The sequence below is a fragment of the Anas platyrhynchos genome, chromosome 18 (assembly GCF_047663525.1).
Source record: "Anas platyrhynchos isolate ZD024472 breed Pekin duck chromosome 18, IASCAAS_PekinDuck_T2T, whole genome shotgun sequence".
NCBI classification, from domain to species: Eukaryota; Metazoa; Chordata; class Aves; order Anseriformes; family Anatidae; genus Anas; species Anas platyrhynchos.
The window spans coordinates 5,796,103-5,818,530 of NC_092604.1; the positions used below are offsets into that span (position 1 = coordinate 5,796,103).

The 22,428-nt window shown below is 42.7% G+C and overlaps 1 long non-coding RNA gene across 1 annotated transcript in view; it reads left to right on the plus strand.

Annotated features, from left to right (window-relative positions):
- The first annotated feature begins 517 nt into the window (after positions 1-517).
- Positions 518-22,428, plus strand: part of LOC139999002 (uncharacterized) — a 46,061-nt gene continuing 24,150 nt past the window's right edge. Inside the window, exon 1 of the long non-coding RNA XR_011803950.1 lies at positions 518-978. This is a non-coding gene — a long non-coding RNA (uncharacterized lncRNA). The remainder of the gene's footprint in view (positions 979-22,428) is intronic.

Sequence of the window (22,428 nt, forward strand, 5' to 3'; positions counted from 1 at the left end):
TCTGATGGTTGTAAGGCTTTTTGAGAGAAAACTGTCCTCCATGGGGTGTTGCATACATATGAAACTGTTTTAAAGAAAAAAAAAAAAAAAAAGGCACAGCAAGCAGGACTACAAGCAAATTAAAACTTAGAGAACAAATGCAGTACAACAGTCTCACTAACAAAAAGTGAGAGAGCAAAGCAGTATTTTTCAGTATTTTAGGAAAGGGAAAGGCTGCTACAATTTCATACACTGAAAACCTGCCTATCCCACAGCTTACACATAAATGGAGTAACAGACGTTCAGACATAATGCACTTCATTTTTAGATTCCCAGTCAGTGCCCATCTCTGTCACCTACAGGAGTGCTGTGTTTCAGAAACAAGAATGTAAGGAAAGAAAAGCAAAAGGGGGAAGGGGGAAGTGTATGGGTTTAATGTGCTGCAATTATTGCCAATCAAGCAGGCTGCTCCCAGCCCCCTGTTAACTACCGACACTCCCCAGCTTTGAATATTCAATTGTTCTACAGGTCAGAGCAATTGTTGAGGGCTGTGCTGCGAGGGCTTGGGGGTGCTACCAGGCTCTTGCAGCCCTGATCAGCTGCCATGAGCCTCACAGGTCCCTTTCTAACCTGGGGCCCGCAGTCCCTGCCCCAGTGCTGCTGTAGGGTGCTGGTCTCTGCCCTGGGGCAGAGCTGCTGGGCCCAGCCCTGTCACTGAGGCACAACCCGGGCTGGGCCTGGCCCTGGCTCCCCTCCTAGGGCTGACCCCATCCCTGCTCCTGGCCTGGGCAGGCTCCTGGCCCTCAGCATTGCCTGACAGGAACACAGAAATCTGCACCTCAAGAAAATCCCCAAATATTCACAGTCCTGCTCTGAAAATATTTACTGACCAAGTGTGGAAGTCCTGCTTCAGACAAACAGCTTAGTGGCCTCCCTTTTCTTCCTCAGCACATCTACCGCAATGTATGCTAACACAAGCTCGCCTTCCCTGTCTGGCAGGTGAGTGACTTTTGAGGGGCTGCCTGTGATGGCCAGCTCTGTGTTAACAGGCTGTGCCTTCTTCCTGAGCCTGGGGATGGAAGGGAGGCCTCGGAGCTGTGCTCCTGGGTGGGCTGGGAGGCTAAATGCCTCTTTTTTTTGGAAAAGAACAGGAATCTTTGTGCTCTTAAGTCATGGTGTCTTAAGGGCGTGCTTCCCAGAAGAGAGCACAAATCTGACTGGAGTCATTAGAGGTATGAAAGGTAGGATGTAATGGTTTTCTGTATTGATATCACCACTCAAAGAAGGTGGGAAAAAAATCTTTTAATTTCCTTTGCAAAGTTCAAAAGGAAAGTAAGGTGAAAGTAAATAGTCATTTGTTTTATTCCCACCAGCTCAAGAAAATTTATTTTACATCTCTCTATAACAGTTCTCTTGAACTTGAATCTTTTTGTTATTGAAGCTTGTGCATTAAAAAAATGACTTAAAGCATTGTTTTTGAGTCAGTATATATATGCTTATTTCCAAAGTGGAACAGATGGGAAGAAAATCATTTATGAAACAAATCAGGGTGAAAACATAACACAAGCATTTTGATGTTTTCAAAGGTTTTCCCCTAACTACTTTGACCAAAAGTATCCCTTAAATTCAAGGTGAATTGGCAAAGAACTTCAGCATTCCCTGCAGTTCATTGTTGTCTTTATTTTTACTACTGGTCCCTCTCAAATTTAATGAATTTCAAAGATGAAGTCCCTATCCCAGCTCAATCATTGCAATTGGAAATTTTAAGCCCTGAGAGCATTTTCTTCCTCAATCATTAATTAGAAGGGAAAAGAGTAAACAAACAACAACAAAAAAACAAGTAATGATCCACAAAAGATAGCAAGAAAAAAAAAAACACTTTCAGATAATAAGAAAACTGTCTAAAAGATTATGAAAAGATGTCATTTGTACTGGAAGCCTTTCCATGCTGCAAGTGTGGCAGCATAATTCTTACAGTGTTTTTCCCTTGCTACCTGAGGGATGCTTTTGGTGCTGCCAAGTGTCCTAGTCCTAGCTAGGTATCCTAGATTACTCTCTTTCCTTCAGGAGGGTTTCCTGCAACTCTTCTGTCTTTCATAGGCTTTAAGTATGAACTAAGTGGCAGAGTGGGTGTGACATATTATTTACTAAACTGCTAAATACGGTCTAATTTCTGGATATGTGGAGTGAACAGCACTCTAAAGTTCATCTATTTAACGTTTTCTTCCACCAACTGCATTGCATCTACACTGCTAGCTCATGATTTGTCATATGTTGAATGTCTGAGGTTTTGTCATATAGCCCTAACAGTTGAACCACAGTATTTGTATATGAACATCTAATCTCTTCCCTGATTCTAGGCGTCACAGCTATAGAGGAAATCTTGAATGTGTGCATCCTAATTTTTTAGTAACCAAAAGAAAAACAATGTAATGACTGAATGCAATCTTGTGATATTTTTAATGCTTGGGCAATGCAACACTGACTCACTGTAGCCATGTCTAATATCTCCAAACATCCCTGACAAAGCTATTGGCTGGCCAAGATCAGTGCTTAAAAGTTCCAGCTGTTTACGAGGTATTTGTGTGGGGGAAAGTATGTGGCAATAGTTGTTTCTTCTAACTGAAAAATGGTTGAAGAGATTTTCCTACAAATTCCTCAAAATAAGTGAGCAAAACCAACTGTGGGTTGGAAATAAACAAGACCAATTGCTAACAAAAACAATGTTTAGGACAGTAAGACAGAAATCTTTCTGCACCTTCAGCTGTGGAGGTAGCTCTCTGTATAAACTATTAGTAGCTGAAGTAAACAGGCTTGCATTGGATTTTCATCCCAAAGCTGCATCTGTGGACCATCTAAGACACTCATTAGTTTGTAATTGTACATTAGCAAGATTTTGCAAAGTTTACATTTGATCACTACTTGTATCATTAGCACAAAGGTTAAAATTTCTAAGGCAAGAAAATGCTTTATAGATTTAATTCTTGCAGATTTGGGCACCCTGCTTTCGTGTAACCTCTACATCACTTTCAGACAGCTCTTGGTAAGATCTTTATGCAAGCAACTACCTGTCTTCTTTGACTTAGACTGGCTCCAGATCATCTCTGAAATTGGATTCTAACCTTGTAGAATGCCCTTTTGATTTAGTGGTTGGACTTTAAATGAAGACTACACTACTTCCTAGATCCTCTCTCATCTGACCTGATTTGTCCCTGTTAAAAATCCATCTGTCTACAAGCTTGTCTTGATTATCATTGGGAAAGATGAGAAATGGGACAACCTGGTTCACAGGCTCTTGTGTTCCTTTCAGGTCTGTGTTTTCTTTCTGCTCGGGATAAGGTTTTAGCCCATTCACTTACCTTATAAGTTCACATAAAGCATACAGGAAGCTAGGGAAAACAAGGTGAGCACAATAATTTGTAAATATTTTCAAAGATTTTCAAAAACATTGAGATATCTTTAATTGCCTAAAATATTTTCATGGATATTTTAAACAATTCAGTGAGATAGCTTTAAAATTCATACCAGGTTTGCTCATCCATGCCTTTGCATGTTCACTTGGTTTACACTAGCTGTGTATCTTCAAGCTACATATCTCTTACCTCAGTACAAAACAGGTTCTGTACAATGCTTAAGCTTTGAACTACATTATTTGGCATAAAAGATAGACAACAAATTGACATTAATCCTAAGTGGAGTGTTTAATGTGTATTACACTCAATGAAGGAACAAGCACTTTAAGGTGATCTGTTACATTTAATGTGCATTACTACTTCGGGTAGGCAGTGAGAATCTCTTTATGGGGTACAGGGCATTCAAACAACCAAGTGAATAAAAATGCAGATTTCTGACATAACGAATCCAGCATTAAGAAATAGGGAAAAGGGGAAAACTGTTTAATTTGGACTTTCCAAAAGTGCAGACAAAGACGGGAAGGATTTCTCCATTTCAGAAAGAATTTCAGCAAAGTCTGCCCCTTTCCAAGGATCACTGATACCATAGGGATCCACAGTTCATCCTGCAAAGACTGTTGGATGTGCATCATCTTTTGTGTACATCTTTTGGAGAAAAAAAAAAAAAAAAAGAGTCCCAGTGTAGAAATAAAGCAGCTTGGCTCAAGAGACCAGCAGGCAGAAAGCCCACAAGCATGTTTATAGCAACAGTTTTTGGCTTGTGTTTATCTAAAGGGTTCCACTTCTGCTTTAATTACTCACATTCTGTATAAATAAGATATATTTAAAATGGGAGACTTCTCCCAGTGTAGAATGCTTTCAAGGGTGATGTAGTTTGTGAAGAAAGAGCATCAAGGAACCAAGGCAGACTGGGAAAAACAGATTATTCCTGAGCAATAATCTAGATCTATGTGCAGTTAGGAAACTTGTGCCAGGTCTTGTTAGCTGTGCAAAGACCCAGAACCAAATTCTTGGGAGTTCCCCAAGGCAATGTAAATTCTAATGAGGTCTGTAATTTCTGGTGGTGTATTTATTACCTATAAGATGTGCAGTCATAAGATCTCTAGGTGGCTTTTTCCCAGGGCCAGTGTGAGCTGCAGATGCTCTTACCTAAGGCTGTCTTATCTCTGCTTGTGATTTCTTTGTTAGAAATGCATGTGCACACACAGATGGCCTGCATATGGGCTATAAATATTTTATCTCAGGGACACATTCAAGTGGCTATGCATGTGTTAGAGATCTGCTATACAGCAGATTGCTGAGGGAAGTAGAGAATCCTCTAATCATATTTTTGAAGATGAAAGGCAAAATCCAGGAGTAGGAAAGGGAAAGTCCACCAGGGTGCCTTCACAACACTTGCTGTCCTTACAGCTTCCACCCTAGAGCTCCCATCACAGGCTCCATTTGACTCAGTGTCTTAAAGATGGCTTCAAGTGGCTCTTCCTTCCCCAAAACATGCAGCTGAAGGATGTCTTTTCTCCTGCTTCTTTCAAATTCCTCCAAGATGTGAGGGTGACCTGGGTACAGCCACACCCCCAGGGCTTTCACAGGCTTACTCCTCACTGATACACATCACTTTATGATCTGTACGTGGAAAGGGAAACTTTACCATAGCCAGCACACCTAAGCTGGATCCAGATTGCAGTGCCAGGCTCCCCTGGTGTTCCTCTGCTCCCCTTGCTGCAAGCACCCCAGGGGTGGGCAGGCTCCCTGTGCTGTGTCAGGATGTGGGGGGCTGCACGAGATGCTGCTGCTGACAGGAACAACAGTGTGGGGTGTTCCAGGTACAGAGGTGCTTTGCCTCGCTGTTGCTACACCATGGACTGAGTGGGGGATTCCTTTGGGCAGGGGATTCTTGTGGGGTGCGGGCTGTACCCCATGGCTGCTGCCTTTAGGGCTGCTCTGGTCTTGGATTGGCCTCGCTCCTTGGGCCTGCGCTGCTGCCTTCTCTGGGAGAGGGGAAGAGCAGAGCGGGCTCCCCAGGCAGGGTACAGGGGGAGATTTCTTCCATGCCCTGCTGTGTGAGTGGAACGATTCATTGTGCAAAGACGCATTTCTTTATGAGTTTAAACAACGCAGGGTAATGGAGCTCTCTCCTTATCTACAGTGCGTAGCAAAAAGGAATAAGTGGCAATGATTATACTGCAGAAAAAAGGAGGAGGTGAGAGCTGTTATTTTCTGGTGGGAATTACTGCTGCTTTCATTTTCATGCAAATGGCATCTCGTTTGAAACTGATGAATTCCCTTGTATTTTCATCAAATATTTTGTAGTAGCCAATCTTTATTACTCTGATTGTTCAGCCTCTCATTATTGATAATCAGGAAAAAATAATGTATGATATAAATATGCATAGAAATAACACGTAACTGGCTTCATTTTTGCTGCCGGCTACCCATTTACTTGTTCCTATGCAAAAGCAAGCACAAATGGATGTGAAACACTACCTAATCAGCATATGTCTGTGAAATCTAATGTGATAATCCACATACAAGTGAATCTAATTTTTCTCTGCTCAATACCACTGTAGGCTGACTGTCTGCTATATAGTATAAATTCCTGGTATCTAGGGAAGGTGCTGTATGAAACCACTGCCTGCTGAGCTCAGACACGCAGAGGGGGCAGCAATACATGGCTGTTTCCCTGACCCGGCTTTCAGCTGGTTCAGAAAAAGTTGAAATGCAACATGGCACTTTGGAAAGGTGGAGGGAAAAAGTCTGTTGCTCAACTGGGCTGGTCTTTTTTTTATCAGCAAACTGAGGCAGAGGGAGAAAAAACACGGCACTGTGAGTGACCCAGCCCTGCCTTGAGGCTATGAACAGGAGCCCAGTAAAACTGGCATTGAGTGTGCCTGGGAGAGGAGCTTGGAATGGACTTCTGTGGTCAGCCAGGGCGCAGGCACACGGGGGTGGCAGGAGGGAAGGTGAATCAGTGAGCTAGATTGAAGGCAAGTTTACTCTGACTCAGAAAAAGAACTGAAAACAGTTCTTTCTGTTCTAGTCAATATATCAACCTTCTGGAAATGGTGAATGGAAACTTAGAAGTAAGGAGCCATGCACAGGGAGTTCGGAGATGCAGCTCAGGCTGATGGAGATGATTGTGTTTGGGTTCCTTGGTTAGTAAGGTGAGTCACTGGGTCACCAGATCCTGCATAGCTGTTTACATTAATCCTCCTCTATAGATAATGTTCCTTCAGGAGTGTGTGTCCACACACGCAGACATCCCACTTGACAGTCAGTTATGCTAAACAGTCCCATTAAGGAAACAAAATCAGATCTAAGCATGTGACTGATGCCTCTGCAAATGGCTTTAGCAGACGGAAAGCAGAACTTGATGTGAAATGCTTTTTTCTGCCCCCTCTTCCTCCTCTTTCATGGCGCAAGCTTGGTATGATTGAAGTGCTGCCTAAATGTAATGGGATTTGTCGTCCAGAATGCATGTGGAGCAGGATGGTAGCCATGTGCTAATGTCATCCAATTTGACCGATCTTTCTCATGTAAATGGTAAGGCTCTGCTGTGAAATGCCTGCAATTCCCTTACCCCTAAGAAGGTCTCACCTTTTGTTGCCTAATCGTCACCTGCCTTTTTGGAGGAAGAATGGTTTATTTTCAGAAGAGAAACAAATAAGTAGTGAGAGAAAACCCATCCTGAGGTCAAAATGGAGTCCCTTAGCTTTTTTTTTTTTTTTTTTTTCCTCTGAAACCTGGTGGTATTGGCATTAGATATATATGTGGTGGTTTTTGATCCTGTAGCTTTTCTCAATTGCCTGAATCTCAAAAATGAGAAAAAAAAATCCAGATGCTGTGTGACTTCCCTGATGCTTGTTCCATGTTCCTTTTTATTTAGATATAGTCCCTTTGTCCTTTGTCACTGCATTTTCAGCCAACTTACTATGTTGTGCATCTCTTCTTGCCCCTGCCTCTCCTGTTCCCCAGTTATAGTAAAGACTCTGTAATGGCTGCTCACATCATCTACGTTTTTTAAAGAAAAATAAATCAGGAAAGACAAACTGCATTGATAAACTGCAAACTGGAGAGCAGTGGGAGGGATAATGGCACAGACTAACAAAAAATAAAAGATTGACTTAGCCAAACCTCATCTACTGTTGATTTCAAAGAATGTAAAGCAATTAGTATTTAGAAGTTCATAGAGCTGGTCTCCGTGGTTAATGAGGCTTTGACTCAATGCTATGAATGTGCAAATACATTCAGATAAGATAAGCAACCTGAACTTTTACTTCATAATGATGAGTTTTTGAAGTTGTACTGTAGCAAGTACTGTGAGCAAACATCCTCCTGCTACTAGTTTTGTTCTGAAGTTTTATTTGTCTCATTGCTCCCTGTCTTCAGATCTCCTTTATCTGTGACTTCTTGCCTCCTGGAGAGCAGGACTTCAGGAATGGCAAAACACTTGAGGAAAGATGAAGAGCAATTGGAGGAACCCTGGAGGAAAAAAACAAGAATGATCAAAAGTCTAAAAACAGCCATGACCTTTGGTGTATGGCTGAAAGAATGGTCCCTTAAATGTGAAGGGGGGAATTCTAAGGGAGACATAATGTTCTACAAATATATGCTAGCTGCAAAAGATTGCTGTTCTCCATGTACAGTATAAATAAGAATATTTGTTAAAGGCTTAAGTCACAGGAAAGGAAATTTTAGGGTTAGTGATTTAAAAAAATGTCCTAAGGAGAGTGAGGCACTAAATTGCCTAGGGGCATGTGGACTTGCTGTCATTGGAAGGTTTTTAGGAACACAAGATTTCCAACATTTCTTGGAAAATGATGTTAATTAATACCAGTACCAAATCTGTAGGGGAGAAAATCTGAGCCTTTCAAATCAGTGGGATATTATGAAGAACATTCTTATGTGGGTTTCCTCTCCAGCCCCGTCTTAAAAAAAAGAATTTACTATAATAAAACCATTTTAAACAGCAAAAAGTCCTTTAAAATATTGACATATTCCTTTTTGCAAAGACAGTGTTTTGAATTTTCTTCCTCTGTTTGTGAAAATTGTTTTATTTTTTCCTCTGAAATAGATGAGGGTTTTATCCCAAGGGGAAATGTGAGTATTTTCTTTCCAGTTCTTCATACTTAGAACAGCAATAGAATCAAAAAATTCTTGTATCCTTTTTTTTTTTTTTTTTTTTTTTTTTTGTGCTGGTTAATAAAAATCAGTGTTTAACTGAAGAGAAAAGGTCCTTCATCCTATCACATGCTGGTCATCTTCATCCAGCAAATCTGGGCCTTAAGGGGGCTTTGCTGATATGAGCAGTTCCAGTGGCTGCTGCTGTGAGCCTGCAGATGTCAATGAGCTGCTGACAAAGTTCCACCAAAATGTCAATTGGCTTGAGATGGTCTGAAATCCCCCGGGGCCAAGAGAAGGGAGAAGTACTCCTCCTTCCTCCAGGCTTGTCTGTCTGTTAGCCTGACCATAGTGCTAGCTCCAAACATCACTGCTGGAGCTGTGGAGCTCTGAGGCTGGTGGCCTTTGGGGCTGAAGTGCCTGAGAACAGTCTTAGGCCCAAACTGCATGCCTCTGCCTCCTGTGGGCAGAGCTGTTAAGTGATCTCTGTCATAAAAAGTGTTAGTCATAGATGGTTGATGGGTCTAATATAAAACATTTTTAAATATCTGTATTGATTGCTTTTAAATCCTCCTGAGCTGAGACTTACTGATGCACTGGAAAGTCAGCCAGCAGCTATCTGCTGCAGGGGAGAAGCAGTGAAGTTGCTCGTTTGCTTGTGTTTACACAATCAGATGTACCGAGTTGTTTTTATCTGAGTTCCTCAAAGCAAGAAAGAAAGTGTTGTAAAGTATTCACAAAATCATAGGATGGTTTGGGCTCTTAATCATGAATGAGGTTAGTGAGAGCAAGTTCTGCTCTGCAGCATTGGAGTATGCAAAGAATAGGGTAACTCCACATAGGCATCTTCCTTTAATCTCCACTCTGAGGACGCTGTTTCTGAATCCTTGTCCTCCAGACAGTTTGGGGTACACCCCACTGTTGTTGGGACAAGTGAGTGGTGTTTATACTGGAGAAGCAGAGCCCTAGGCAGTGGCTGGGCAAAGGAGGAGCTGCCTCCAGCTGCGAGCAGGGCTGCTGAGCTGCTGGCAGGGGGGTCTTCGACCATCTCCTCCTGTTGGTTCCCACATGGCTCCGAGTCCAGATGCAGTTTACTGTGGCTGTTGCCTATTGCTCTGTGGCAGAAAGCCAGCTGCTGAATTAGCCACAACGTAAATAAATGGCATTTGTCTGCCCAGTGTTCGCGTGGTGGTACATGAACTACAGGCCCCGGCCTGGAGCTGGGACCCAGCGTCTGGCGTCAACTTTCTGATGAGAGTGGAGTGCGCAGAGAAAAACAGATCAAGTATTTCGAATCTACCCCGCGAAGGGAAAACATTATCTGCCTGACCATGGCAAAGAGGCTCTAAGGATGTAACCCTTGGCAAAGCAAGCTATGTTCGTGCGTGGTCTTGATGAAGTACTTAGGTTCAATTAGAGTCGTGGGCAATGCTGGAGGCCAAAGTGGTGTGCGGATCCAAATTTTACAAATCATCCTAGGGATCATTTCTGGGATGGGCATGGGCAAGACCATGACACTAATTATTTCTGACCTTTAGAGAAAAAGAAATTGAAATCTAGCTGTGGAAATAGTGTAACATCTGAAACTTGGCCCGCCCTGTTGCTAAAATTCATTTTATTGCGGGCTTCAAAGAAAGTGGTGCTGGCTGCTGGATGATAGGCCTTCAGATACTGCAATCCAAACATGAAAGAAGGGCTGGTCCATTTCCTGTAGAAATGGCTTTGGTTTTTGTTCAGCTGGTGAACATGCCTTGCTTCAGTCGGGGCAGCTGGGATGAGGGGCAGCCTCATGCTGAGAAGAACACAGACATCGACTGACTGCCACGGTGCTGCTGGAGGACCTCGGAAAAAAGGCTGGAAAGGACTTTCAGGGTCATGTCTTGGCTCTGCCTCTCAGGCAACCACATGGCAATGGCATTTGTAAGTGCATCAAGATGAATTGTTTCAAGTCAAGACCGAGTCCCGCTGCTGCTGGGAGGAGGCTGTTCCACAACCTCATTTCTGTGGTGGTTAAAATCCTTCTCATTTCCATCCTTATCATATTACAGACCTGCTTATGGCCATTTATTAATGAAAGCTGTGAGCAAGGCCGTTAAACTTTTACATCAAGATGTTCTTATGCCAACAGCCCTTTTTTACCTTGTTTTCTTCCTTCCTAACATTCATATTCATGAATGCCACTCCAAATATTATGCCAGCATGTTATGTTGCCAAACAGCATGCTATGGTAGAGAGTTGGATTAATGGGAAACCAACCCCTTTTCCCCGTCTTTTCATCTGAAAGTCTTTTAACCCTCTCCTAGAATTCCCTGAATTTTCTTTCTTTTTGTTTCCATGGAGCATCTCCATCATGTTCTTTTAGCACTTGTTTGCCAAACCAAACGCCCCCAGTGCAAAGTCACTTGTTTGCACCCTTTTCTCAATTCACCTTCCAGACTCCTCTGGGGTGGGTGATACCTTTTCTCTGTAAGATGGTCTGCTCAGTAACGGATTTTTGGGTTGGAAATATGGCTAGAAGGGACAATTACTTTTTTTTTTCAAGGCATCTTTTACAAAATCTAGCAGATTTTTCCAAGCTGTGCATTTCAAAACTGGAATATTCCTTTGGCACCAAAGGTAGGATCTCATGATGTTTTCTGCCAGCTTTGGTCTCTTGACACATTCTGGAGTTCACTGCCATGGATTTACTTCTAGAGCCCTTACCCTCTCTTAAATCAATTTGGAGTAGTTTTCCTTCTAAGCTTGAGGGAAAATTGCTTTATTGTTTCTAGTTTCAAATCTTATGTGTAATCCCCAGAATATTCAGAGAAACTCCAGGATATCCATAGGATAAAGTGTTTTCTTTTTGATGATTTTCTTAGAAACGCAGATGCTTTCTCAGTATTTCTCTGAGGTATTCCCTCCAATATTTGATTATCCTTGTTAAGGAGGGTGCCATGCTTCTGCTATAGGCCTTTATTAATAAAAGTATGTTATTCATAAGGAGAAATTCCAAATGCCAGAACATTCCTATATAGTAGAAGATCCATTTGCCTTTGGCTGCGTTTTCAGAGACAGATAGAAATTGAGAAGAATGAGTGTGATCCATGCTCACGGAGTGGGGGTGGGAACAGGATGCTTTATTTTATGGCACCACATCGTAAAAACCCTTCTATCCATCCACATCTGCCACCGCCTTGTGAGCCTGCGTGCAGGAAACCTCTGCCCCACGCCGGAGTGGGAGGCATGTCCATGGGGAAGGGAAGGGAGAGAGCAGTCTGGTGTCATCTGTGCCCGCCCCACTGCCGTGGTATAGAGGAGATATGGGTAGGGAGTGGGTGACAGAGGGGAGTAGCAGGACCTGGTGGTAAAAGACTAGTGTCAGATGCTTCTGATGCTGTAGTGCTGCCAGCACCTCGCTGTTTGCTACGGCATACAGCTGGACTTGTGGTACTGCTGTGGCATCCTTGCACAACTGTTACTGTGCAGTCTGCACACCATATTGCAGAGCTGCGGAAATCAGATCCAAAATCTGTTAAAGCTTATGAGTGATCATCGTTGGGAGCCCCTCAGCTGCCTAAAGGTTACTCTCACTGCTCGGTCTCTGCTGCAAGATTCAGGGACATACTGTCTTACTTGTTCTGATCCTGGCCTGGGTTGGTTGTGCAAATATTAACATTGGCTTTTCCCTTTCTCAGCCTGCCTCATATGGTAAGAGACCACATGTATGAATAATGTGACAGGCATTTCTTTTGGTGGGGTTGGAAAATGCAACTTTCCTAGAGTTAGATCCGGAATTGGCAAGAGTCGCTGCTGCCACTCAGTTTTTGGCCTCAGCAGAAGGAGCAGCAACCCCTTTTCATTAGCAGGCATCTGGGGCAGATAAAAGGCCTGCTGAAGTCGATGGGCACCAGAGAATTGCATCTGACAATGCAATTGCAGCGAGTAACGAGGCACTCGCTGCTGAGCAAGAGGTTCCCTCTGAGGGCAGAGCAGCCACTGGGATGCTCTTGGCCACGTGTGCTTTGGGCAGACTTTGGTGGCTTCTCGGAGGCGGCCATGATGTGGCTGATCGTGGCAGGCAGCACGGCAGCCGGGGTCCTGCTAAGCTGGAGGGGGTTACGACGCCTTTCTGGGTGTTAGCCCAACAAGAGGGGACTGCCATGGCCACACCAATTAAAAACTTTGGCAAAGTGGAAACATGGTTGATTAATACTATTTAAAAAGGGGGCGAAAAGCATAGGACTTCTGTGTTCAGGGTTATGGAACAAATCAATATATTAACCCAAATCTAATTGCAACCCTCTTTTTACAGGCTAGTTAGAGCTTATTGAAAATAAAATTAAAACAGCTTTGATTTTGGCTCAAACATAAAGCTAAAATACTGAAATAGCATGAAAAGACATTTTTTTTAATAGTAATTTCTGACCGCATGAAAATAAGGAAGTACTACAAATCTTTCAAGAAAGTTGACTTTATGAGATTTCCAGCAACATTTCCAGATTAAAGAGATTTGGCTCAGAGTTTAAACTCTTTTAGGCTCATCTGAACCAAACACGTTTTCTGAGATTTATGTCAGTCCGGACTCCACTCCCTTATAGGAGTTTCACTGCAGATTTTTGAAAGCTCTATTTATGGGTATATTTAGGGGAACTGTGCAAATCATGCAGGAGGTAGGCTGAATCTCAAAAACCTGGATTCTGCTTTCAGCAGCAAACCTAGGATCACCGACCAGTTCAATAAGGGTCTAACAAACTCTGGACAGACTTCTGTGGAAAAGGGGTCCAGGTTGGATTTTCATTTTGACTTTACTCTGTTTAGAGGAGAGGGAGTCTTGAGGAATGAGAGTACTGCTGTGCAATTTCTTGCTGTCCCGCAGGCTGCTTTGATTTTATGCTGGCTGTCTAAAAGTTATTAGGTATTCAGTTGCTACCGATTTTAACGAGAGGTAAGGAAAACCTGGTGAGGGTCAGCTTGTTGCTTTGAGCTGGCTGAATACTGATTTGTGATCAGAGTTGAAGCTGAGCTTTGCTGAGCCTGCTGGGACCAACTTAAGAGAGCATCTGCAGTCTGCATTAGAGTTTCTGTGCACAGAGACACTATTTTAGATTAAGGCTGATCAACAAGGCTGTGAAATGATCTAGTGTTTAGGAATAAGGCTAAGGGAATTCAAGCTGGGGTAAGATACCTCCTCTGCCGGAGGTGTGCATGCAGCGGTACGTATACAGTGTGTGTGCAGTATATCACCTTGGTACACCAGGGGAGTGGTAAAGGTTGGGAAGAGCTTCCCTCCCACTAGGATTAGTAGGGCCGTTGAAGGATTTGGGTATTGTTCTGAAGAAAAATCACTTGAATTCATGCTAGCTGTTACAAGGAGATTTTTTTTTTTTTTTGCGGTTATTTGAATCTTGGTGATATGCAGGGTTCGGAATCATCACGTTTTCTCCAGGAAATCAAAATACTTCTACTTTTATGGCTACTGTACTTCTGTGTCTCAGCTATCTACAAATTCATTTGGATGTTAATGTGCTGAGGTCCCATTATGTAATGGATGTATTTTGCTCCCCAAATGTAGAGTTCAGCATCCATTTTGTTCTTTGAGCAATTTTCTGGACTACAACAAAGGAGATGAAAACACTGGGTTTCTTATGACTACTGATCTTTCTCTGCTTCCTTTCATGCTACCCTTTACAAGAGTCAGCTGAAACTGGACAGTACGTTTTGCTCATTTTGTGAGAAGAAAGATAAATGAAGGTGCTAACAATTTAAAACAGCAAATCCTTGTGAAATGCAACTGCCCTGATTCACAGAAGGCTTTTACTGTAGTGCCCATCTTATGCTTACCAGATTGGTAGCTTGGGCTTTTATTTATCTTTAGGAACAAACTAGATTTATAGAGGAGATTTGGCAAAGATGTTACCCATAATAAAATCTAATCACTTTGGATATTTTTAGTATAACGAGATCCATACTGCTCCTTTCAGAAAGATCTTTGGGCTCCCAATGGGGAGGATGTTTACAGCTCTGGACCTTCAAGACTTTAGCTTGATTATTTGCAGGCAGCAGAGTCGGCTTGCTTGTATAACAGAACAACAATTGTGTAATCACCACTGTTAAGTGAAAAGTCACATGATGGGAGTTTTGTTTAAACTCAGCTGCTTCTTGTTTCTTGCTGGGTTGCCGTTCTCGGGTGCGCACCCTCAAGGACAGTGAGTTCAGTAATGTGAAACAGCATTTCTTCTTTGTTTTTTCATGCTTTTTAACTTCGTTACGGCTTTCAAAACTTCCCAGGGAAATAGCTTCCAGTACTAGTTATCTGGACTAATTACATGTTTCGGCATGAGATGGGTTTGGCGTTAATGGGTCAACAAGGGCTTTCCTAGTGACTCTGTTTGTCCTCAAGCATGAACAGCTTCCCACAGATCTGTTTGCACACTTCAGCTTTTAATGGGCCACAGGGACTCAGTGCTCTCAGGAACATTGTGGATATAACACAGAGGACTGAACGGATAGAGGACCAGAGGCAGCTGTCACAAGCAAACATATGTATGTGTATATGCAAAAGTGGATTTCCTAGAGAGGAAAAAAGAAGTCAGAAAGGTCCTTAGGAATTGGGAATATGACAGTTTCCACTCCAGGGTCAAAGGATTTGAACGGAGCAACGATTGTGCTCAGATCCCCCCAAATCATAATGCCTATCCTTTGCGCTATGCCAGTTCTTATATAAGTTGTTCTTGCAAACTCCAGATCTTGTGGAAATAATGTGGGGGAAAAATAATTCATTCTACATAAAAAATGGGGTAAAAATAATTTCCTGTAGCAGGGATTTCCTATCTGACTCTTTGAAGCAGTAGTAAAAGCCATTGTTTGGGACGTAATTAGAGAGATGGTCATCAAAAGCGGAATGAAATATGGTTTGTCTCAATTGTGTAAGGGTGAAAACACCAGAAGTTTACATATTTGGGATTCAAAAGTATTTGTTATCTAACCTGTGCCTCCTTTTTACTTCTCTCCTAGATCTAAAGTCCTGTTCTTCCTTCTTCTGTTTCCTCACTTTCCTCCTCTTACTACTTGCACTGTACTGCCCAGGGCCTGGAGGAGCTCCCTTGCCCCACACACCAATGCTCCTGTTAAGTGTCACCGAGTCCTCCTTTTTTTTTCCTGCTCTCTTCTGTACTTTTAGTGCTATTTCTGACAGACCTGTTAGAGTATTTAATTTCTTTATTCAAGGTACCCTAAACTATATGAGGAGAGTTCAGACTGTATGGAGATTGGTCTTACTCTGACTGAGTCACGGCAGCAGTTGCCCTGGGGTGTCTGTCGATAATAAATGAGAGTAGGTGACCTACTGGCACCAGCAGAAACCTTACCTCCTGAGAGGTACAAATCCCCTCGTGAAGAGTTTGAAGCTCCTGAGCTTGGCCCTTTTCCTACAGACAGGTTTAGCCTGGGAAGACTAACTGAATCACAGATTATGCCCTGCATGCGACTGCTCTGGCATCTCAGCACGGTAGAAGTACCACGCCGCGCGGACACATCATTCCCTTTGTTACTGACACTGCATGACTACAACTGCAAATATTTTCCACAGTTGCTCTGCCTTTCTCCATGTGGCTGTTACGTTTTTGGAGTGATGACGATAGCTACGTGTTAAGCATGTCTATACTTTAACCTTTGCTATAAGCTGGTTTTGATTTTCCTTAATATAAAGCAAGTGGGGGACAATGGATCATGTTGTGCCTGATGAAAATTTCTGAGCAAATGGTTTAAAGTCCCCTGTGCACTATCTTTGCCAGGGTTACTTCAATGTAACCACAGAAGAAGGCTGAATCGGCCAGCAGTTTGAGCAACAGGTAGTGTCTGAATCCAGCTGTTGATGGGAAAGATGTTTTTCCCCTCTTCCCAAATCTTTTCCTGTAGCTCAGCCTCCACAGGGATGACTATGGAGGCAGTATTACATTGCAAGGACATGTGTCTTGTTCTCTGACAGTTTTCCATGACTTCATAATTTATAGCAGAATAAACCAAGAATCGTATGTCACATTGCTCCTGGAGCGGGCAAGGCACCACAGCTGCTGCCCTGAGAGGCAGGATGAAATCTGATTTCAGAAGCCATTTTGGAAAGAGAGGATTACCGAGTATTGTTTATGTTGAAAGAAGCAAAGTCAGTATCAAACTGACGGAAAGCCATTTATAACTGCAAAAATACTAAATACAAATTGCTATTTGATGTGTTTGAGAGGCTTTACCTCTGCTCCATGATTTCTTTCTAATGTCAGAGGGATGGTATTTAATGGAATAGGGCAGCCAAGGTCAAGTTGAGGCATGGATTTAATTCCTTACCTCTATAAACAAAAATCACATTCCTTGCTAAACTTCGCATGACGAGAGGGAAGAGATGCAGACAGGGATTTAAGCATTGCACTCTGTTTATATTTAAAAAAAGGATGGAAAAAGTTCATAAAGGTGATAACCAGTTTCTCTCTGGAAATAGAAGGACAAATAACCTCAGACTGAGAAGCCGAAAGTTTGACGTTGGATGGTCTGTGGACCTGTTGGATCCCCCACAGTCAGTTTTTGGCTTCTTCCATCAGCCTTGACTGATGTGCCTCCCCAAAGTGTTAGCAGCCCGGGGGGACTGAAGGTGCTGCAATGTTTTGGTGCAAGTGGGGCTCAGATTTGATTAGTGCAGGTAGGTACCACATATCCTAGCCACTCTTTTGTCAGCTCTGTTTATCAAACCTGGAGACATGGAAAACAGCTGTATTCTTGGTGTTGAATAGCTATCTAGGTGGCCATTCTGCACCTAGATCACTTTCTTCTTTTTAACCCTTGACTAATCTGTCACACTTCAGGAAGTGAGAAGGGCTCCCTGAGAACTGGGAGGTTTGAGCCATCTCAGGATTTCTTCAGTGCAGGGAGCTTTCCATTATGGAGCTTGCTTGGCTGCTGTGCTCCCTCCAGATATATTCCAGCTGCTTCCCACTTCTCAGCTGATGCAGACTCTTGATATATTCATAGTTAGGTAAAAAGCCAGCAAATCCTTCTCCTTCTTCCCTCCCCTCTCCTCACACACATACAACTGACAGGAAAATAAGCACTACTATTTCATCTTTAAAATCAGAGGGGGGACATGGTTTCCCTCTGAAGTAGTGGAAACATTGACATCATTTTTGGAACAGCTGTTTTTTCCCCTTTCCTGTTCTAATTGCACCGAGTTTTTAAAGCCAAGGAATAAAATCTTCCCCTCTGGAGTGCAAGAAGGTTCCCCATAGGCTACTGTTTGTCTGGGCTTGGGATGACTCACGCTGTTCCTTTTGCAATTCATTGACAAATTACTAGAACCAGGGGCTGGGAACTTCAATGGCGGGGGAGAGAGCAAGGAGTTCAAGACAGTTGGTGATAGAAAATGAAGAGGAATTATTTATAGAAAGTTCAATGGCTGGGTCCTTATTTCTGTGTTATATTCTTTCTTTCCACTTTAAAGGAAACGGCTGCTATAGCAGGAGTGACTCACTCAACACGTGTTGCCAGCAATGTGGGTTTGCCATTTACTTATGTTAACCTTTTATCACAGCATGGTGCAAGTGCGTGGGTCCAGATAAGACCACAGATGTGAAGGCAGAGGGAAACAGCAGGGGGTGGGAAAAACATAATTTTATAGTCAAACATCAGTGCTGGGTGTCTGCAGTGAGAAGAAGCTCCCTGATGGCTGAGCTGACCTGCAGTAGTACTGAGAGGTTTGTCCTCTGTAGCAGTGCCCATGTTACAACCTGTGCTGACTTTGGAAACCTAGGCTTTGGAATTCTGTATCTCAACAAAGCAGAGGAAACTCCACCAGACGAGCCAGGTACACACTGTCAGCTTGCTCTTTGCCAAATGTTTTTCTTCCTGCAACACAACCTGTTTGTGCTGGCACCTGCTTCCCAGCTCTGCAGAGCTCCTCACAGATCCCCAGAGGTTCCACCTCTTCCACTGGGAAGAACGTAGCCTTATGCTAACAGGGGGGAAGGGAGAAACAGAGAAGGAGATTGCAAGGAAGATGAGGAAGAGATTTTTCTGGTTTCCCTTCTTTCCATGAAATTGTCCATGAAATACAGGAAAGAGCAGTAAAGGGGGTGAATAAGGTACGATGTCTGCTCAGTCAGTCTGTGGGGAAGCCCAAAGGCAGCAAAAAGAGCCAGAGCTCAGCAAAGAAAGAAAATAGGACACCGTTCTCTACGGGAATGGTGTTAAGCTGAGGCAGGGGAAGTTTAGGCTGGACATGAGGAAGAGGTTCTTCACCAAGAGGGTGGTCGCACACTGGAACAGGCTCCCCAGGGACGTAGTCACTGCACCAAGCCTGTCTGAATTTAAGAAGCGTTTGGACTGTTCACTTAGTCACATGGTCTAAACTTTTGGGCAGACCTGTGCGGTGCCAGGAGTTGGACTTGATCCTTATGGGTCCCTTCCAACTCGGGATATCCTATGCTTCTATGATTGTATGAAATCCATCTGATTTTGCTTCTAGTCTCTTGCCTGTTACACTTGCAGGTTACATTCGCATTTTCACTGTTCTGAAGTACCTGCAGACAGCATGTTCTAGACTCGGCAGTACCAGTGCTAAGCCTAAACTAGTCCTGATGCTGCAGGATCCCAGTCAAACCAGTCCCAGCAAAAATCTTCCAGCAGTGGCTACAAGCTGTTCTGCAAGAAGAGCTGGCTGCTGACTGATGGTCCACTAACCATCTGAAATAGTACAAGTCTCATGAAAACACTTCCGATTGGTACATCTGTACTGCTAAATGAAAGAAGTCCGAAAATTAGGGAGGTCAGTCAAGCAAGGACTGTTGGTTGTCTGCACTTCTTTAAGTCTCATTTGGACTCTGCATTCCAGCAAGCTGAAAATGGTGCAGAAATGAATGTTTCTGCACCATGTGAGGGCAGTGATGTGATTGCAGTGACATATCCTAGAGAAAAACACCTGATAAGCTTTTTTGGTCTCTAGAGTCATTAGTGTTACTTTATAGCTTAGATTTTAAGCACATCAGCATCATGCGTGGCACCAACCCCTCTGTTTTAGACAAAACGAGGAGACGTGTAAGCAGTACACAGTTTTAATCCTTGTGTCCAACACATCCAAGGTTTGGGATTGTTTTTCTTTGGATTGATGGAATGGAAATTTGAATGTTCCTTTGACCGTGCCTTAGGAAAGTCTAAAGTGAGGGACTGTAAATAGTTTGAGCTGACATTTCAGCTTGGAAGTTAGGGGAAGGAATGAAGTGAAGCGGCCAGCATTAACGCTCACTTGAATCTTGACGGGAAATTTAACATTAAAGACTTTTTTTTTTTTTTTTTCTCTACTGATATTGTAGTTTCAAAAGCCATATGATCTCAAAATGTACTTTTAACAAAAAACTACATGCCAACCTCTTTTCTTACCCCATCTCTCCATTTCTTTCATGTCCTTGAATTCCCTACAATAATCCCTGGATACGGATTGGAAACGAAGCTAGTTACTGCGGATACCACCCTGGCCCAGAAAGATGGAGTGATTTCGTAACAAAGCCTGACATGCCAAACTTGGTGTCTGCAGTTAGGAGCGGTCCTCATTGCAGTTTTGTGTGCTAGCCTGGAGTTTGTAATTAAATCTGATAGAGTGGTCACTCACGGTACCCTGTTGTGGTAGCTGGTGTTGCTCCGCGCTTTTGGGGTAGCATCCTGAACAGCCTCTGCATAAGATGTTTATTATAAAAACCTCTAAAGCTGAGTGCTCTGAGGTGAACGAGGCAGGATGAGTGTCTGAGAAAGTTCACTAGGAATGGAAAGTGGGAGAGTTGCCTACAGACCTCTTCCTTTGCATTCCCTTTCACTGCAGTATTATAAACAATCAGTACAATTTTTAGGCTTTTGGTAGTTCTGGGAGATATTATCCTCGTTTTGTGCATAAGGCCTTGGATGATCCTTCTGTCTAGAGAGGTGCTGTCCTCAGCTGGGAAGCATTTGATTGAGCCAGGCTAGCAGAGAAGTGCATTCGGGGAGTTAGTAAAGCTGGCATCCAATAAAAGGAAATGTTTCATCATGTGTCTTTAGAAAATCACACTGCTTTTTCTGGTCTTTGTGCTCTTGTACAGTGGGTGAGCCCTGCTTAGCTCTTTTTCGGAGTTGCTTCAGATTGCTATGACAGAATCACTGTGTGCTCTCACTTGTTTACTACATTCTCGTTCAGTGCTTTTCTTTTAATTCCTGTTATAATAAGCCCATTTTCAATGGAAAGTGACAGTTTTGCAGCCAAAGCTTTTTCAGTCATTCTACTGCTTGGAAGTCATGGAGGGGCAGTGTAATTTCGGTTGTGACACAGCGGCTGGGAGATCCAACTGCATCATGAACAGACAGTTGTAATTAACCTAGCTGTAATCCAATTAGTTAGTGGTATCCAGGCTGAAAAGCTGTAATGGTGACAGCCGTAACATCCTGCCTGGTAGCCTGAATACATATTTTACAACTGAAATGAATTTCACTGAGGTTTTTTGCAATATGACTGTGTGCTGTTTTCACACTTGCTAAATGTGTCCTTTAAAGCTCCCTGTGCTTCTTTGTAGAGCAGCGTTCTGAACAGCCTCTGCAGAAGACTTTTATTATACTCTAGGTGGCAACAGCTTCAACAAGTCCCGAATGATGGTACCTGCTTCAGCCAGGACTAAAATGTTGTGCTCTGTAGCTGTATTCCATCACACCCTCCCTACTTGCAATGTACTTGTCTGCCAAAGGTGCAGAGGCAGCAGATGAGGTATCTCTGGCCATAGGATGCTCAGATCATGCTTTCTGCTGCCAATTTTTGATTTCTATTGATAAGTACAAATACAAGAAACTTTTAAGTGAAATTCTGGCTTAAAGGAAAAAGCAATTTAAAACATTGCACTGACATGAGTGGAGCAAGGCTTTTAGGTATTTTCACCTCATTTTCCTTTATTAAACCCAAGTAGTATGTCAGGAGTTCTGAAGTCAGGGGAGCTGTGCTCATTTATGCTTGCAAGCAACCGATTCACATTTTCTGCTAGTTAAAATCCCCGTAAAGTTTATGCGGAGATATTTCCTTGCATTATTTTCCTCTAGGCTGTCTCCTTCTCATGCACTTTGTTATCCAACTCTTTATCATCAATGTTTTTCTTTTATCTTTTTTCCCGGTTAGTTCAAAGCAGCCTTTATTCCCAAGATATATACATTTCTCCAGTTTACGTGACTTTTGGCCCTGCAAGAAAAGCTCTGTTTTTTGTTTTTTTTTTTTTAACCTTCATTATACAGTTGATGTTTTTATTAATGAAAATAAGTGTAGACTCAACATGTTGATGGTGCTTCTAAAAAATGATGTGACATAATCCCATAACTGAATACTTTTGACATACATACCTTTATTTCAGGTAATTCTAGACTCTTAAAAAAAAAAAAAAAAAAAAGGCTATTCTTGCTACGTTGTAGTGCAATGGAATGATAAGTTCCACAGTAGCTTCCTCTTGAATGTTAATGATGTGCTGCTTGTAAGTCTTTCAGTGCCAGAGTCCAGTGCTGCCCTAGCAGCTCATCTATCATAGATCCATGAATTCAGTGAAGGGTTTTATTTTCGAGTTTATTTCAGCAAACAAAACTGTTACTACATCTCTCATGAAACAAGCGTACTGAGTGCTCTCAGGCCCATGGGCAGTAAGTTCACTCCTGCCTTAATTTTCCCTTTTGAAGTAAAAACGTGTTCCACCTGCGTTTTTTGGAGGTGAGTGACTGTTTGTTTTTTTTTGTTTGTTTGTTTGGTTGGTTGTTTTTTTAATACTCCTGAGACATGTTTCTGCCATCCTGGAAATAAAAGGTGTTTTCCCTGAGTCCAGAGGTTGTCTTCCTGAAGTCTTAGCATACCAGGAACATTAGCATTGCCTTGGAACCAGGCTGACACAAAATAAGACATTAA